A 19,502-nucleotide genomic window follows, 5' to 3' on the forward strand; every position below is an offset into this window, starting at 1 on the left:
CTACAGTGTTATTCTATATATATATATATATATATATATATATATATATATATATATATATATATATATATATATATATATATATATATATATATATATATATTTTTTTTTTTTTTTATTTTTTTCCTATGTAGGAAGGACACTGGCCAAGGGCAACAAACATATGAAGATGCAATGGGCTTATATAATATATTTTTCTACGTAATCCCTTCTAAGTGGTAACACAAGGAAAATGAAACTCTTTTCATGAACAAATGTATATAAGTTGATTTTTTAGTGAATCGGCATTTAGATTTATTTGGTCATCTTAAGATTTCCAAATGAATACACTCTTGATAGGAAACGTCTTAATCTAGACGACAGTAAACATAAAGGCAACATGTCTGTGACAGTCAAAAGTCCAAATTACATAGATCTCCTTCCTAGTTTATGGAAACGGCAATTTTAATAAAAAAATTGGCAACTCGAGTGTCCTGGCGATAGTAATGCTGTATCTCTAACCAAAGCAAACACCTGACTCGGCCGCGCTGGTTGAACTTAAGAAACACGTTGTCGGACATGAAGTTGAATGTTGCTGCGGTGCCCATCTCCACTACGCCCTAAGCAATGGATTACGGCAGCTGGACACTACAGCAGCAGCAGGATCGCCTGAGAGATGTTTGTTTTGGTTCTCGATTACTTTGCCTTGTCGCTCGCTTCGTGAGAAGGATGCTAAAATCCCCAGAAAAAAAAAAAAAAACGAGCCATATATCACGATGCTAGATAATATTGAGAGAATGTGGTCAAATTATTATTTTGTTTTTTGTGTGTGTGTGATTACCGAGTAATCGAGTAAGTAGGTTGTGTCATACTATATAGTACAGTGTGATTTTTTATTTTTTCCATTGTTCAAATCAATAGTTTTTATACTTGTAATATGATTTATTTAGAAAATGTTAGCAGTTTACTCGATAATCACACACACACAAAAAAAAAATAATTTGACCACATTCTCTCAATATTATCTATACCTGATATTGAAAAATCGATACGTCATTTCAATAGTATCATGATGATCAGTGTTCTATGCATCTTTATGCACCTGGGATTTACTACAACAATATTTTAGCTCTCTTTCCTACAGTTAGATGAGCAGCAACGACATCTAGTGATTTAGTTCTGAAAACTCCCGGGAAGTGTTATCACCTTGATATTTGTGACCTAATCTAAGTTAACTTTTTAGCGTCATAACCTTTGTTGCAGCTTTATTCAAGTAAAAATCAAAGAGAGGAAAGCTTGTATTGTTCTGTGAAGTGTTGTTATTTGTCTCTGTGTGTGTTGATTGTCACCTTGAAAAGTCAAGGTGACGTGGGCCTTGATGACTAGAGCCGGCCCACACTATTTGTCTCCCTTTTTTTAGAGGCTCGTCGTTGTAGATTTCTGAAAATATTAGTTTCATCCCGTTTTTATTTTCCTTATTAGCGAATGAAAGAAAATTTATGATTTTCTTTATCATTTAGTAACGTATTGAATATCTTTGGAGGGATTATTCCCTTAGCAGAGCGAGGTGGTTCTATTTTTGTTACTGCACATCTGTACACCCCACCGCTCCCGCCTGGCCCTGGAGGGCACAACGATGATTTGGCCAGGAGCACCTTTTGGTGTCCATCGCATATAAAAGTTTCGATTTCAGTTTCGGAAACACTTCTTGGTTGTTAACTTTTGAGGGCGTATCTTTCTTATTTTATGTAATTTCTTCGTCAGACTCACCTTTTTTGTTGTATTTTGCATATTTCGATTTATCGACATGTGGGCGAAGGTTTCTGCCTCGCAACTCTTGCAGCTATCGCCTCATCACTACAGATCGAGCTGGAGGGCGCAAAATGCGTGAATTATTTACCATAACTCACTTAATATATGGGATAGCCAGTTTTGGTTGACACCATCAGTCTCAGACACTTTTTTTTTCTTTTTGTCTTGAGGGTTTAATATAGTCCCCTGATTTTGTGTTTGTTTTGTGGGATGCAGCAGCGGCGGGACCTTTTTCCTTCCTCGCGGCCAGACGACGAGGACTGGCTTTTTGCTGCTCCTCCTGACACACTCACAATTTACCGGTGAGTGACGGGGACGGAGCTGTTTTTGTAGCGTAGTGTACGTCCTTCCATTTTTAGGTTTACATTTAAGTGAAGCCTGTCATGCTTGCCTATGTTATTCCATGTGCATGTAAGGTAAGGCTGCTTGACAAAGTGTCTGACTCACTGCAGACACTTGCTTTATGCTGTACTGTAATAAACAAGTAATTTCTCAATGTAAAGGAAACAGTGAGTCACAAAAGTGCCTCTCAATACGATGTGGTAATAAAAAGTAGAATATGAAATAAATAGATAATAAATAAGTGAATAAATAAATAAATAAATAAGTGGATGAATTAATGCATACCCTAGAGAACATTTCATACCTACTGAGCTTACCATAGCAAATACACTGATATGCTACAAAAAATGCACACAAGTATATGAAGATGGAAAAAAATGGGGGAAGTCTGTCTTGTGTTGTTATTTCTATGGTTACTGCTCTTCTGAATTTGCCATCAGCATGCGTCTCTCCTTCCCCACGCTGACGCTACACAAGACTTTCACCTTTATTCCGTTCCCTTTCAGTAGTCCAGGAGTTAAGCAATATCTTCATTCTTTCATCCCCTTCATTGGTAAACTCTGGAATTCTCTGCCTGTTTCTGTTTTTTCTCCTTCCTGTGAATAGTTGTTTTAAGAGTGTTGAGGCACTTCCAGAAACATATTTAGGTGTTTTATTATTGACTTTTTTTTTCTTTTTTCTCTTTTCTTTTTTTTTGTCTATATTTATGGAAGCGACAACTGAAAAGATATTTTTTTGTTCCTCTGTTTGCCATTCGCCAAGAAGATATGAGAGTGTGAGTATAAGTAGTGGCTATATGCAAATGTTAGAATACCATTTTATACTGACTCTAAATTAAACATGTATTACATTGTTTACTGCAGTGTTTCAAGTTGAGCCGTCCAATATTTTTTGCATCTAATTCATTTTTGTGTTCGGCTACTTGAATTTTCATTTCCAAAATGCAGTTTCATGTTTTTAAGTAGCATAAAGGGTTGAAGAAAAATAAAGCTTTCCTGAGTTGTAATAGGTGTTAATGTTGATAACAGTATTAGTCGTAGTAGTAGTAGTAATAGTAGTAGTAGTAGTAGTAGTAGTAGTTGTTGTTGTTGTTGTTGTTTTAGTAAAGAGCAGGATTATCAGCTGGAGTGACACCAATTCAGTTTTTCTATTAATTATATTTTCTTACTATTATTCCACACCTTGTCAATTCACGCAAGGAAAAAAAAGAAAAGAAAAAGAGAAAACGTATATTAAAAAAAGTGAGAGGCAAGACCAGCAAGTGAAACACGCCCTGCCTTCTCCATAGACTTCACGTGTTTACTGCCGCGCTTCCTGCCTCATAATTATACAGTCTTACGCTGGAGGCGCTTAATGTGGTGCATTTGTGTGAAAGAATTGACTTTTTGCCATGAATATTTCTCTCTCTCTCTCTCTCTCTCTCTCTCAGTGACGTGCATGGGTGTGGTTGTCGAGAGCAGAGCAAACGGCCAAATGTACGGCGACGGGCTAGTGTTTGCATGCGCCGCGTGGGGCGTGCAGTTTGTATGAAAAAGAGGAAGGCAAGTGGTCGGGCGGGGACAAGGAGGAGGAGGAGGAGGAGGAGGAGGAGGAGGAGGAGGAGGAGGAGGAGGAGGAGGAGGCGTAGCGTAGCGTGGTCTGGATGGTGTGCAGGATTATGTGACGCTCAGAGGCAGCTTCCCTACACTGTAAGCTTCTATTAGAGTGAGCCACGTGACGGGGTGCGCTCTCAGGGTGATTGCTTGTATTCTATGTAGCCTGGCGGGGCTGTGGCACTCCCTGCAGGTTATTGGCTCAGGAGGGTGAGGTAATGTCGGATGTTAGTGTGGTACTCTGCTCTGGGTGATGAGTTGTGTTTAGAACATAAGAACATAATAAATAAGGGAAGCTGCAAGAAGCGACCAGGCTTACACGTGGCAGTCCCTGTATGAAATATACCTACCTATTTCCATTTATTATCCCCATCTATAAACTTGTCTAATCTTCTCTTAAAGCTCTCTAGTGTCTTAGCACTAACAACATGATTACTGAGTTCGTTCCACTCATATACCACTCTATTTGAGAACCAATTTTTTCCTATCTCTTTCCTAAACCTAAATTTTTCAAGCTTGAACCCATTATTTCTTGTTCTACCCTGGTTGCTGATCCTAAGATTGTTTGTAATGATACAGCGCCCAAAGTTTGTTAAAGTGATGCAGCTTGTAGAGCATAAATACAGTGACATCATCACCACTATAGTCTCTCCCTTTACGCTGTGACGGAATGATGTAGATGTGGTGATGTAGTCTGGGATAATGATGTACACTAGAAAAAAATATAAAAATCCCAGTAATATCCACAGTTCCATTCTCATGAAAGGTTCAATGTTCCTCCATTTTTTTGTTTATCTTCAGCATTTCCACTTTATGTTCACTTAACTTGACAAGTGTGTTCCACGTGTGTCCCTAGGCGAAAAAAAAAAAAAACGTTTCCTTTTATACTCCTTTTTTTCATATCTTGATTTATACAAAACTTTTTTTTCAACGATGTACTTTGTAAAACACTATTCTCTTTTTTGTCTGCCTTCTTTTCCTTATTATATGTTTCTAGCTACAAGTAAGTTTGTCCAGAAAAGAAAAAAAAATATCATACTGTTGTTATATTCCTTTTTCATATCCTCACACAGAGAACAATTTTTAACAATAAATAGGGGTAAACTTTAGCCTCACCTCCTCCGTCTCCTTTTAATTTGTCTGTAGAAAGGAAAAAATCTAGGTTCTTTTCCATATTTTCATTCATATAGACCTTTTTTTTTTTGCCTTTAGTAATGTATAGGATTAAAACATAGCCTCACTTCCTCTATCTCCTTTTTGCCGTGACATGTTTTGACCCTACACTCTGGTATGGTCCGCCTGCCCCTCTTGCCCGCCCCCTTCCCCCTGACAGACCCTCGTGTGGCCGTGGAGTGTGGCTCCCCTAATGGTCATCCAGTATTGCTCTTAAAAATGATCCCGTGATGCGTCTACAGAATGGTTGCTTAAAGTGTGTTGCTGGGGTAGAGGGGGTGGGGGGAAGGGGACTGATGTGGCTCTTTGGCCTAGAACGCTCTCTCTCTCTCTCTCTCTCTCTCTCTCTCTCTCTCTCTCTCTCTCTCTCTCTCTCTCTCTCTCTCTCTCTCTCTCTCTCTCTCTCTCTCTCTCTCTCTCTCTCTCTCTCTTAGCTCGAATTATGATGTCACTGAGTGGTTTAAGAACATATTCACGTGTTATTCATGAGCCATCACTTACTGCAGCAGCAGCAGCAGGAGGAGGAGGAGGAGGAGGAGGAGGAGGAGGAGGAGGAGGAGGAGGAGGAGGAGGAGGAGGAAAGAATACAAAGGAATACAAAGGAATGCACTGGAAGACCAAATCTTGAGGTATTGACGAGGCTGTTTGGATAATTATTCTACATTAACTATTATTGGGAGATACAGGATAGTACAGAAGGTTCCTCCCCACCAATCCCTCCAGCAGAAGCTGACAAGATACAGGAATTGATACCACGTGGTATAGAAAAACCACATAGAACTTGAAAGAATAGTGAGGGAAAGAGTTGTGGTCTGTCTACTTTTGTTTGTGAGGGAGAGTGTAAATGCATGATAGTTGTGTGATGTGGTGTGTGCGTAGTGCAGGTGAAGGCACAGTTTGGTTGTTGAGGGGTGGTGCAGCATCCTTGCGTTGCGCTTTCCAGGGAGGCGGCAGTCAATCAGGCCACAGCTTCCGTCACTGGGTCTGTGTACCTTCCCTTTAGGGGCTGCATACACAGGTTATCCCCTGCAACTTTGACCTCTAGTACTTAAAATCACAAAGTTGATCAATAACAGGAGAATGCGGACGAAGAAAATGAGGATTACATGTGATTACAATGGATAACCAAAACAGAAACACTCCCACAGGTCTTTACATATCGCTTTGGAATTAATTTAGATTAACTACCATTTAGTAAAGTAAGCTAGAGCAGTGTATGACTTCTGCCAAACTGACACGTCCTTGTGCTTGTGCCGGCGTGGGAAAACCATCGTGCCGTGTGGGGAAAACTGACTGCATTTTGATTGGAAAGAATGAAGTGAGATTTTATCATTATTCCTATGCAAAAAAAAAAAAAAAAAAGAGGAGGAGGAGGAAGAGGAGGAGGAGGAGGAGGAGGAGAAGGAGGAGGAGGAGGAGGAGGAGGAGGTGGTGGTGGTGGTGGTGGTGGTGGTGGTGTGGTGGTGGACGTGGTGGTGGTGGACGTGGTGGTGGTGGTGGTGGTAGAGTTCATAATTTTTCTGTTCCTTCTCCTTAGGGTGAATTGTAGATTTTTTCACTTTTTCTTTTTTATTGCACAAAATAAAAAAAATCAATATTTCCGAAAAGACGGTATTCAAATTTAAGAGAAAGAAAGCTTTTTCACTTGTCATATTCATTGTGACGTAACATTCTGAGGTAATTTGTGCGCCCACAGGCAGAGACAAAAGGGTGTTTGAAGTGGACGCTTTTGCTAATGCCGTTATTACTCTCTAGTGCAGTGGTTTTCATCTCTTTTCAGGCCACGGGCCACTAACAAAAACAAAAAGAAAATGTGGACCCTTTCAATTTTGTTTTAATACAACTAATCAACACTGCAGTTCGGTGGCCAGTGGCCACAGGCACGGTGGTCCACAGCACTTGACGACTCGTGTAGCCGCGTGGAAGCTGACAGAAATCAACAGGATGGCTCGTCACCTTGACGCGTATAGTACAAGTATGTTCTCAGGCCCTAGTCCCGGATGGCGGCGTGAATCTTGAACATTCGTTGTAGATTAAACTTAGAAGTGACTCGAAGTATTACCTAACAGCTACATCTTAGACTGTCAATGGTTCTCTTAAATAGAAATGTAATAATAGTAGTTATTCATTTTGATCAAATTGTTCATATTGAATTTTCCATTTAATTTTTATCAGCAAATACAGTAGGCATCCTGTGGACCACCCTAAAAAGTCACTGTGGACCACCAGTTGAGAACCATTTCTCCAGTGTTTCTGTTTCATGTGGAAAGGTCAAATAATTTTAAAAGGGCTCTTGAGGATTCTTCGGGACTGAATGTAATGCAGGTCTTGCGAGTGATGCTCGTCAGAGAGAAGCATGTGCTCTTTAAAATTTCAGTACTTTTTTTTTTCTGTGCGTTGAGTTAGGTATTCATTTACTTTTATGATCAAGTGTCATCTGACTACCACTTAGTGCTTCCTTGAACTGCCTTACTACGGTTCTTTTTATGGATAAAAATTCCAAATAACGTGTTACACTTCATTGGTGGCATGATTTCCCTTTAAAATGAATGCAAAGCAATCAATGTGGCACGTTCCATATCCATTATTGTGTCACTTTATTACGCATACAAACACTCCTATTAACGTATCACATCCCGCCCCTGGTGTGATTCCCCTCACCATGAATACAAAGCAATCCAAACGCTACAGTTCAGCCCTGCTCATGAAACACACGCTCTGATACAACTAGGCTTTTCACTTACTTTCAGCCCTTGTTTTCTCTTTAATAGTGCGAGAGTTGACTGGCCTCTTCACTCTTTGATCCCTTTCACAGTTAAACTCCGTAATTCTCCCTGATTTTTATCTGACTTCCCAAACTTGTTATGACTTGAACTGTTCATATATGTTTACTCACCTCCGTATGACTTGAGTTGCTATAAGAGACGAGTATCAAGACACCTTCCTAACTAAATGAATTAACCTGATTTAACTCTCTTTTCCATCCACTCTTTACCATGCGGAAATTAAGTGGTATTGTAAACTGTAACCAAATTGTTAGCCTTATGATCTATTCTAGACTCTAATAAGTGATCTGGAGACTATGATAATAACACGCTCCCTCCACTGCACACCAGCTGTCCGTAATGTATCATGTCCAGTGGCTGTTAATATAAACTGACGCTCTATTAACCTGTCATCACTAATCAGTAATCATTCACGCACAAGCTCATCCTCGTCACCACAACATCACCATCACCGTCACCATCACCACAGCTTGCACAACACTCCACCATGATTCTGTCCCATACCTCACCCCCGCCACAAATAATCATTCCTAATTAATCTCCTGTCCCTCACCACCACCACCACCACCACCACCACACCTCACTCTCAACTTCTCCCATTTCCAGGAATTCCTTTCTTCTCTTCCCTCGCTCCACCATCCTTCATCCTCTCTCCCTTACGTTCCATCCTTCCTTTTGCCGACATAATGCTTGCAACAGACGCCCCTCCTCTTCCTCCCCCTCCTCCTCCCGTCCCGTAGTATTAAAAGGGCCTTGTCTCCACTTATAAGCAGGGAGCTGAAGGAGGAACTGGAGGGATGCTTAGTGGAACATGTCGAAATAGCGTTGCCTGGCCGCCGCCGAGTATAGGAGTGTATTGAGGGTGCATTATCTCGGTACAGTGGCGGTGAACGGGGAGATGGATCGGTGAGTATGTTCAGGCGCAGATAGAGAAATGTGTTGTTGGTCTGACGAATTGATTAATGAATAGGTATCTGGTTGAACAGGTAGAGTTATAGATAGATGGCTGGATGGGTAAATGGTTAAATAGATCGACTGGCTGATAAATAGATATATAGATGGACAGATGGATGGATAGATAGATTGATAGATAGATGAATAAATGAATAAGTATTTAATTAGATATAAATATAAATAGATGGGTAGATAAACAGTTCAGTAAGTAGAAAATAGATTAGGTAAATAGACAGACAGACAGAGAGACAGACAGATAGACAGACAGACATACTGAATTAACGTGTCGTGTTCTGAGATATTGCAAGGAATTGCTTTATAAATGCTACTGTAAAACTCACAAACATTTTCATATTTTAATTAATAACTACTAATTATTTACATTTCTTACAACTCAAAATTTCTCACTCGCATTCATCTTTAAATCATTCAAAGTTATTAGATGTTACCTTATATCTCTTCAACATATTCACTGATCAACGCAATCATCGTGCAAAACACAGACAATATCACATGCACAAACACAACAAATATTCAGTCGGCGCCATTAATGTTCAGTGAGAAAAACACACATGATATCAGCAACACATCAATCACTATAAACATTCCATTTCTTCTTTCTTCTGACTTATTTTATCTTCACTTCTTTCTTTTTCCTTATTTTGTTTTCTTTCGTCTTTTCTTCGTTTTTTTTTTTTTTTTTTTTTTTGACAGTGCAATATATATTGTGGTATGGGGGTCACCATGAACGCTAATTCTTCAAATTAGGTTGATGTAAGTAGTGGCGTTCCTCAGTGTTCAATCTTAGGACCGATCCTCTTCATAATATATATCAATGACATAGACGAAGGAATCAGAAGTAAACTGTCAAAATTCACAGATACTAAAATTGCTAACAAGACTGACACCAAACCAACGTCAAATTTTGCAAAATGATGTATACACTCTCATTGAATGGTGTGAAACGTGGCTTATAACTTTGATTTTGATAAATGCCACGTATTAAATATAGGAAATAGCAATCTGCTGGAAAATTATAAAAAGTAATCCCCCCATCAATAGTTTGGATCCTGAGAAAGATCTGGGAGTTTTAGTGACAGCAGATCTTGAACCAAGCAAACACTGTACCGAAGTCATTGAAATTGCCAATAAATTAATAGTTTTCATTAAGAAGATCTTTCACCTTCAAATCTGAAAAAAAAATAAATAAATAAAAAATCTGGCCTTGTACAACTCACTTGTACGTACTCATCTTGAATACAATGTACAGTTTTTGTCATCCTACTACAGAAGGAATATTGAGAAATTAGAAAAAAAGACAATACGAAGTAGAGTAACGAAAATTACTTGAAAGCTTCGCAATTAACCCTACAAGGAACGTCTTAAAGAACGAGATCTATTCTCCCTATCCAAACGCAGGCTAAGAGGGGATCTGATATTGCTTTACTAAACTTTTAAGGGTTTCACAAATATGAGACCCGAATTCTTCCTAAGACTCAACATGTCTAATATTACAAGAAACAATAGCAAATAATAGGTAAGCGATTTCAAACAAATGAAGCCAAACATTTTACTTCAATCGTGTCATAAATATGTGGAATTGTGTTCCATCAAGCGTCGTTAACTCAGGTACTGTACACTGATTGAAAACCTGTCTTGACAAGTATGTAGACACTAATTCCCGGTTGTCATTGTTCATGTCTGAATAACGAACACGTTCACTCCGTACTGTCCGTGCTGGCATGTAGATTGTATGTGGTAGAAGTAGTCCTCCTCTCTTTCTTAGTTTCCTCTCACATTCCATGTTGTTTTTTATTTCTATACAACATGGTACCATTTCCTTTCTCAGGTGAGCCTTGCCTGGAGGGATAGGGGGTGGGGGATGGAAGGACCCTTCTTCTGTGCTATCCTTTCTCTACCACTAATAGAGTAGAATAGTCACCCAAACAAATTTATAAGAACCTCTTGGTCTGTTGCTGTTTGGACTTTTTTTTTCTGCAAAACAAATAGATTCAGTACATAAGTAACAGAAAAAAAAAAAAAAACAGTAGAAAATATAGATGTAAATGCCAATGACACCTTGCAGTGCATAAAGAATAAAAAAAACAAGGTCTCCATCGTTACAAATACTGAACTATCAAAACTTACAACTTACAAGATACGACACGGAAATAAAAGGACACAAACCCGCTACACTACAATGATGGTGCTGGTGACGATGATGACGGTAATAATAATAATTATAATGGTAATAATAATAGTAATAATGTTTATAATAATAAATAATGTATCATAATATATAATAATAATAATAATAATAATAATAATAATAATAATAATAATAATAATAATAATAATAACAACAACAACAACAACAACAGTACCACTTCACTACGTATCGCCTCACGCGGGGAGCAGGGGTGGGAGGGGCACAGGTCTTTCTTCTTTTTCATGCAGTATTCTTTTTTATACCAATGAAGCATAAACACACTTGCAGCCTCCGCTGGTCCCCCTACCCTCTCTCCCTTAATCCCTCCCGACGCCGCCCTTCCTCCCAGTCGGAAGCTTTCATCCTGCTGATAGGTAGTAAAGCCTGTGTGAAGAAGTGAGTGCTTCACCAGCTTTTTCAATGACATAATTTGATTGATGTCTATGTTGAGAGTGGACGTGAATTACGAATAAAGCAATCCGTGGTTCTCTGGGCTGAGTCATTCTCGTGCTGCAGGATGGACAGGTGTAATGTTGTGTTGTTGTTATTGTTGTTGGTGATGGTGGTGGTGGTGCAGCACAGGGGAGGGTTCCAGGAGGCGGCTCCAGACACAAGGAATGCCCGCCTCTGTAAAGTTCTCTGATCTCACCTACTGCTATTTGCACTCCACGACATACTCCCACAAGTCAACAATGATCTAATTATCACTGTGGGCATGAACGCTCACTTTAGAATCAGCAGCAGTTTTTCTTATTGAACTTTTGGTGCTGCATGAACACTGGAGGGGAAATCATGTGTTCAAATATATCTTGTTTACCGTTTGGGTTTCATGGCGTAGTGACAGTCTTGGGAACCCAGTGTGTGTGGGATGCCAGCGGTCATATTTCATAGAAAATGCAATAAATAAATAACGTGATGAAAAATAATTCACATCATAATTCTTTAATACATACTGGCGTGAACATTAGATGGGGAAATAGACCAACTTTACAAAAAAGATGGGGAAGATGGGGAAATAGACCAACTTAAAAAAAAAGAAAAAGGGCCCTCGTGGCCCAGTGGGTAGAGTGATGCACTTGGAGTTTGGCGTGAGGGAAGTGAGGGGCGCGCAGGTTCGAACCCCCCTCTCGGAACTCACAAAAACCTTCAAAGAGCATCCCTCCATCACCATGTGTGCCTCAAACACACAGGTACGGTGATGGAGCTGCCCACGGGGAGGAGGGGAGGTGAGTGCGCAGCACCTCCCTACCCCTCCCCAGGGGAGGAAGGCACCGCCTTACCGCCCCCGGGAGAGCAAGGGAGGTGAGTGCACAGCGCTTCCCTTCTCTCCCCTACCTAACCCTGGCAAGTCTACGGACTACCAGGCAAAAAATAATAAAAAAAAATAAAATAAAAAATAAATAAAAAATAAATAAAAATAAAGTGCATAGCACTTCCCTTCTCTCCACCTAACAGGAAAAAATAAATAAAAAAAAAAACATAAAGGTGAGTGCATAGCACTTCCCTTCTCTCCCAACCTACCAGGCAAAATATAGAAAAAAAATAATAATAAAAATTAAGGTGAGTGCATAGCACTTCCCTTCTCTCCCAACCTTCCACGCAAAAAAAAAAAAAATAAAGAAGTAAATAAGTAAATAAATAAAATAAAATAAATAAATAAAGCAAATAAGTAAATAAATGAATAAAATAAAAATAAAAACCTCCCTACCACCTCGGACTTCGGGAGAGCAAGAGAGGTGAGTGCACAGCACTTCCCTTCTCTCCCCAAGTCTACGGACTACCACACCAAAAAGAATAAAATATATATAGGTATAAAGAAAAAAAAAAACAATAAAATAAATAGAAAATAAAATAAATAAATAAAATAAAATTAACAAAAAATAAATAAAGTAAAAACCAAAAAACTCCTAATTCCCTTGTCATTAAAAGTGACTGAGTCTGGCAATCAACAATAAATAATAAAAATAAATCAATACCAACCTGACTGATCCTGACAACTCCAAAGACCACCACCCCACCTGTGAAGCACGGGAGGTGAGTGTGCAGCACCTCCCTACCCTTCCCAGTCTCCCAGTTTGACTTTGACCAACAATCTGACTCATTCTGGGAACTCCAACTGTACAGACCACCACCAGTACTCCAGTACTCCCCACCCTGGCAACTGATCCTGGCAAGGTGAGTGCGTAGCACTTCCCGTGACTCATCCTGGCAACTCTAAAGACCCACCATACTGACTGACCCTGGGAAGCACGGGAGGTGAGTGTGCAGCACCTCCCTACCCTTCCCAGTCTCCCATCAATCTGACTCATCCTACCAACTCCAAAGAGCAACTCCAACTGTACAGACCACCACCACCACCACCCTTCTGATCTTGGCAAGGTGAGTGCGTAGCACTTCCCTTGTCTGACCCTGACTGACTGACCCTGGCAGCTCAAAAAAACAAACAACCTGCCTGATTTACAGATATGTAATCACCAAACTGACTGGCCCTGGGGAGCATGTGAGGTGAGTGTGCAGCACCTCCCTACACTTCCCAGTCTCCCAGTTTGACCTTACTCATCCTGGCAACTTCTAAGAGCAACTCTCTGACACTGTGACTCTGATCCCTACATCCCTACCCTGTCCAGGGTAGGTGAGTGCGTAGCACTTCCCTACCACCAGCCTGACTGACCCTGGCAACTCTAAAAACAACCATCCTGACTGACTTACAAATCTTACTCTAATCTGGCAACAGACCACCAAATTGACTGACCGTGGGGAGCATGGGAGGTGAGTGTGCAGCACCTCCCTACCCTTCCCAGTCTCCCAGTTTGACTTCCACCACCAATGTGACTCATCCTACCAGCTCCAAATCTACCACCACCACCACCCCTCTGATCTTTGCAAGGTGAGTGCGTAGCACTTCCCTGGGCTTGACTGACTGACCCTGGCAACTCCAAAAATAACCAACCTGACAGATGTTACAAATGTAACCTGGGGAGCATGGGAGGTGAGTGTGCAGCACCTCCCTACCCTTCCCAGTCTTCCACCAACCTGACTTGAATTATGACTGGGGAGCAGGGGAGGTGAGTGTGCAGCACCTCCCTACCTTTTCCAGTCTTCCACCAACCTGACTTGAATTATGACTGGGGAGCAGGGGAGGTGAGTGTGCAGCACCTCCCACTTTCTCCACTCTGTCTACCCTACCACCTACCAACTCAGACCATCAAACTGACTTTCTTAGAACAAGAAGAGGAAGCAACGCCATCAGAGGAAGAAGAAGCAGCAGCAGCAGCAGCAGCAGCAGCAGCAGCAGCAGCAGCAGCAGCAGCAGCAGCATTACCGCCATCAGAGGAAGAAATCAAGAAAAAGAAGCAGAGAAAAAGAACTACCACCACTGCTCTCAGAGGAAGAAGCAGCAGCGTCACCGCCATCAGAGGAAGAAACATACGAGTATATATGTAAACTACGACTGGTCAAATCTCCGTTGGCGCCAGGCAAAGTTCGACCTGTGATGGGCTGTGTTTAGAGAGAGAGAGAAATAAAAAAGAGTTCCTTGAAAGGAAACTACGCTAACTCAGTTAGGGGACTGACTGTGAAAGTGCCAGGCAAGGCTGCTGCTTCAGACATCCACACTTCAACTTCAACAATGCATGCGAGAATGTTGCTGTATTATTCCTCCTATTCCTTCTTCTTTTTCTTCTCCTGCAGAAGACTGTCTTATTAGTACGTAATATTTTTTTCTCATAATTTATTCAATGTTATTTTATTTATTTATTTTTTTCAGTATTTCCACCTTTTCTAAATCCATCCACCCTTTAAATTAAATAAATTTAATAAATTTATGTCCACTTGAGCCTTGGACAACTGATTACAAAAGAATTACATGAATATTTGACTTTTTTTTCTGTAGTCTTAAAACGCCACATCTCAAACACATGAGGCGCGGGTTGCGTTTGAGTGTACTGTAATATACCAATATAATACATGAATATGTAATACTTTAATCACAATTTATATCTTTTCATACTAAGCAGTATGGCAACATACTTCTTCTTCCTCATGACACTGGTCATGTCATGTACACTTCCATGTAGCCAACAATTCTGGGTAACCTTTGAAAAATATCATGCATCCTGGTGTGCACCATGCAACCAGGCTGACTTAACCTACGCCTCTGTAACCTAAGCTGGACACTTGAACAACTATAAATGCATTTTCTCTATCTTAGCTCCTGCAGGGCCGAGGTGGACAGGTGTTTGTCCAGGATGCCTCGTGTTACTTCTCACCGCGTGTTTTATCTGTTGGAGATTATTACACTAAATATGGTGCTGGTCCCTCTGCTGCTGCTGCTGCTGCTGCTGCTGTTGCCGTCGCTGATCTTGCTGCTGTTGTTGGTATTGCTGCTTTTTCCTTCCTTCCACAACAACAACAACAACAAAATTAGCAACTATTACTACTACTACTACTATTAGTACTACTACTACTACTACTACTACAACTCCTGCTGCTGCTGCTGCTGCTGTTATAGCTGCTGCTGTTGCTGCTGCTGCTGCTACTGCTGCTGCTGCTGCTGCTGCTGCTGCTGCTGCTGCTGCTGCTGCTGCTGCTGCTGCTGCTGCTGCTGCTGCTGCTACTAGTGCTTAACTTTACAAAAATCATCACTGTCGTTTTTGCCGTCGTGCGTGCGGTGACTCTAATCGTCGTCGTCCTCGTTCTCATCGTCGTCGTCGTAACAGTAGCATCGCCTGTCAGAGTAAAAAGACAGGCTAAAAGAATACCAGAGGTCACAGAGAACTGGAACGGGAAAAGCACCACATTAATTGTTACCTGTGGAGAACAAAACAAAATATACTGGATACATGACAGGACAACAGCATTTCTTTAATTAACGTGTGTGTGTGTGTGTGTGTGTGTGTACAGCGAGGGAGAGTATCATAAAGTTAAAGGACAGCAAAGCAGAAGGCTCTCTCCTCACCCTCCACTCCCTCCGTCATAAGCCGTACAGGAAACAAATCTGAAGTAAATACCTTACTGGGTTAGAGAAGGAAAACCCGAAGGAAAATTTATAGGGAAGAATGAAAATAGATGAAATGAGATGCCCTCATTTCCTGAAGGCAAGGAGTTTTAATCTGTAACAAGACGGCGTTTCAAGTTTTCTACGGTATTGCAAAAAAAAAAAAAAAAAAAAAAAAAAACCCTGCCAGAAATTAAACACATGTATGGCGCTCCCTTTGACTGCGGTTCAAGCTGGTGGCGGCGACCTCCTGGTGGTGGTGGTGGTGGTGGTGGTGGTGGTGGTGGCGGGGGCGATGGTTGTGGCTGGGAAGTTAACCAATTTAATTTCGTTTTCGTTTTTTATATATAATTAGTTCTCTCTCTCTCTCTCTCTCTCTCTCTCTCTCTCTCTCTCTCTCTCTCTCTCTCTCTCTCTCTATCTATCTATCTATCTATCTATTTATCTATCTCTGTACCTGCCGTGGACAGTAAGCAATTAGTTGTTCTAGTGGCTGTGTTCCTGAAGTAGAAATACTGAAAAGCACACTCCATCTTTTAATAGCCCATCAGCGTGGCTTCCTGATGGGAGGTACGGTAGAGCACACTTTCATTTGTAAGCCAAGGGAAAGTAAGCGTCTTTCCTCCTCAGAGCCTCACTAGCGCCAGGATTAGCTGTGTGCCGGGGAGTGCTGGTGAGCCGTGAGTAATGTTCACTCTTAGATACACGTGCAATGTAATGTATCTCTCTATCATTATTTTTGTTTATTATTTACTATTATTTATTATGTTTATTATATTGATACTTGTTTTTGTCTTCCTTCCTTTCTGCCTGCATGCCTCCTGCTGTCCTTATGGCCCTATTTTTCATATTATCCTTCTCTCTCTCTCTCTCTCTCTCTCTCTCTCTCTCTCTCTCTCTCTCTCTCTCTCTCTCTCTCTCTCTCTCTCTCTCTCTCTCTCTCTCTCTCTCTCTCTCTCTCTCTCTCTCTCGGGATCTTGATGAATTGCCATGTTTTCATGACTCTCTACCGCTATTTATTGTTCTTTCATCTTTTTATATCCTGCATGAGTCTGCTCCCGGGAATTAGGTATGGTAGTTGTACGGTGATAAATAATATTTCAGTGCAACCTTTGCAATATCTTCCTATATTTATGAAAGCTTTCGTTAGTGTGAAGTGTGGCTCGAATATTATTATTGTTTTTTTATGTAAATATTTTTCGTTATATTTGTCAAGCACATTTTTGTTATGCGCGAAGAAAGTAAGTGATCATTTAAATCCTGAACTTTAATTTCATTTGCATAAAGTTTAAATTAGAGAGTGAAATGAAGAAGGACTCCTTAACGTGTGGGAAGTGCCTGCAAACCTACTATGGAGGGTGTGCTGCGCAAATCATGATTGTATAGGAGCGTGATGTAACCTGTTCACACTGATACCACTTACAGACAAGCCTTCAAGTACCTTGGTATTACGTAGTTGTGATTTAAATAATGTGTTGACTTGTTTAGGTAATCATCAGAGAGAGAGAGAGAGAGAGAGAGAGAGAGAGAGCGGACAGGTAGGCAGAAAGACAGACGGTCAAACAAACAGGCAGGGAGGCAAGCAAGCAAGCAAGCAAGCAAGGAGACAGACAGACTAACGGACTGGGAAAGAGGTGGATGGACATACAAAAAAGAAAGAAAGAAAGCAGGCAGACAGACAGGGTGACAGGGAATATAGTCAGCCTAACTTGAAGAGGATAGGCAGGCAAAGAAGCAGGCAGACAGGCAGGCAGGCAAAAATAGAAGGCAAGCAAGCAGACACAGAAACAGACAAATAGACAGAGGGACAGATGGATGTGCGGGCAGACACAGACATGGACAAAGTAGTTTTAAATAGCGGCAGAAACTGGTATATTTCATTCTAAAGAGTATATTTGCACAATTTTTTTGTAAAAGCACTTTAATAAATAGTTTACCGTGCCCTGCAGCGAGTACTTAACCAAAAGTCCAACTGAATTAGTCAGTGGGATATTAATACAGCATAATGTTTGCATAATATAAACGTATGCCTCTTCCGTTACTCGTATATTCATTCGTGATAACAATTACTGTAAGCGAAGAAAATGCATACATAGTGACCTAACTATATTTTTTCTCTCATTGCCTCGTATTTACGGTATGCCATTTTTCAGGCACAATACGTAGTTGTCATTGATTTCCTAAAACTACTAAATATACTCGTAAATATTGTTCCACTCGCAATGTTACACCACACACACACACACACGCACACACACACACACACACACACACACACACACACACACACACATACACATACACACACACACACACACACACACACACACACACTCACACACACACACACACATACACAACATTAATACAAATAGATGTGCTGCAACAAAGCAACAGAGATTGGGATGCTCTTTCTTACAGAACATTATAGTGAAGATGTGAGGCAGAGATAAACAGACAGACGCAGACAGACAGATTGATTTAAAACACTTAGTAACATGTACTTGTTCTAAGCAATTCTAAGTGATCATTACTTTCCCGTTCATTCCCATTCATTGAAGCATTTCAGTGTTGAGACGCAAAGGTAGTGTAAGTGTTGAGGCAGCGGTGGTAGTGGCCCCTTCACCTCGCAGCGAGGCAGGAAGGGGAGGCGAGGGACACCAGCAGTGACTGGCCTGAAGGCGCCTTGCGTCCCGCCTCCTCTGTGCGACACTCTCCCTAGATTGCCTTCATCCGTCAATCGCAACATGACTTGTGCTCCTCCTCTTCAGTCTCAATTAACTACCACCTTCATATTCTAGACACACTTTACTTTCCCTCCTGGCTTCAGCTCAAGGTTTTCCAAGGTCAGTTGAATTGCTTGTGTTCTCGGACTGATGCTAACGGCGCTAATCCGCGCATGGCTTAGCAGTGGAATGTCGGCTTTTCTCACATCCTGGTACACGCGGCGATGGTACCAAGGGAATCATTGTCTTGGCGGAGTGTTAGGGAGGGTGAGGCAAGGCATGGCAGGGTATCTCTTGACTGGAAACCTTAAGTAAGGTAATCTAAGCGAAGTCGAACTGGAAGGTTTGCAATAAAATTAGTGTTGCTGCTCAAGCTGAAGGAGGATTGTTAGGATGTTACTTCTTAGAAAATAGCCTTACTTAGTGAAATATAGTAAAGATGGGTAAAAGAGAGAAGGTGAATTCTACTTGAGAGCGAGATATGGTTTGAGAGAGAGAGAGAGAGAGAGAGAGAGAGAGAGAGAGAGAGAGAGAGAGAGAGAGAGAGAGAGAGAGAGAGAGAGAGAGAGAGAGAGAGAGAGAGAGAGAGAGAGAGAGAGAGAGAGAGAGACAGATTCCTTACAGTGAAAGCTTTAAGTTCAGTGAAATAGCATCATTATTCTTCATTGACACTCTTAAGCTGCAGACGCTAGAAAGAAATCAGTCACAACCCAGAAGACATGATATAGAAAAGTAGATTCAACTGTTTCCATATTTTCTCTTGAATATAAAGAACAGATAATAGATTGACAATAACGAAACGATTTACTCGTAAGAGGCTTTGCTTGGGATGAGAGGAGGTTAGGGAGTCCTGTTCTGGAGTGAAGCCGTAAACACTGGTGATGTAGAACTGAAATAAGAATTTGTCTCATCGTTGTCTCGTCAACAGCATTC

At 41.0% G+C, this 19,502-nt stretch overlaps 1 protein-coding gene across 6 annotated transcripts in view; it reads left to right on the plus strand.

Moving 5' to 3' along the window:
* LOC135101304 (circumsporozoite protein-like) overlaps positions 1-19,502 on the plus strand; it is a 142,742-nt gene that overhangs the window by 79,717 nt on the left and 43,523 nt on the right. The gene's annotated exons all lie outside the window — the stretch shown is intronic.

This window comes from Scylla paramamosain, chromosome 6, assembly GCF_035594125.1.
Source record: "Scylla paramamosain isolate STU-SP2022 chromosome 6, ASM3559412v1, whole genome shotgun sequence".
Classification (NCBI taxonomy): domain Eukaryota; kingdom Metazoa; phylum Arthropoda; class Malacostraca; order Decapoda; family Portunidae; genus Scylla; species Scylla paramamosain.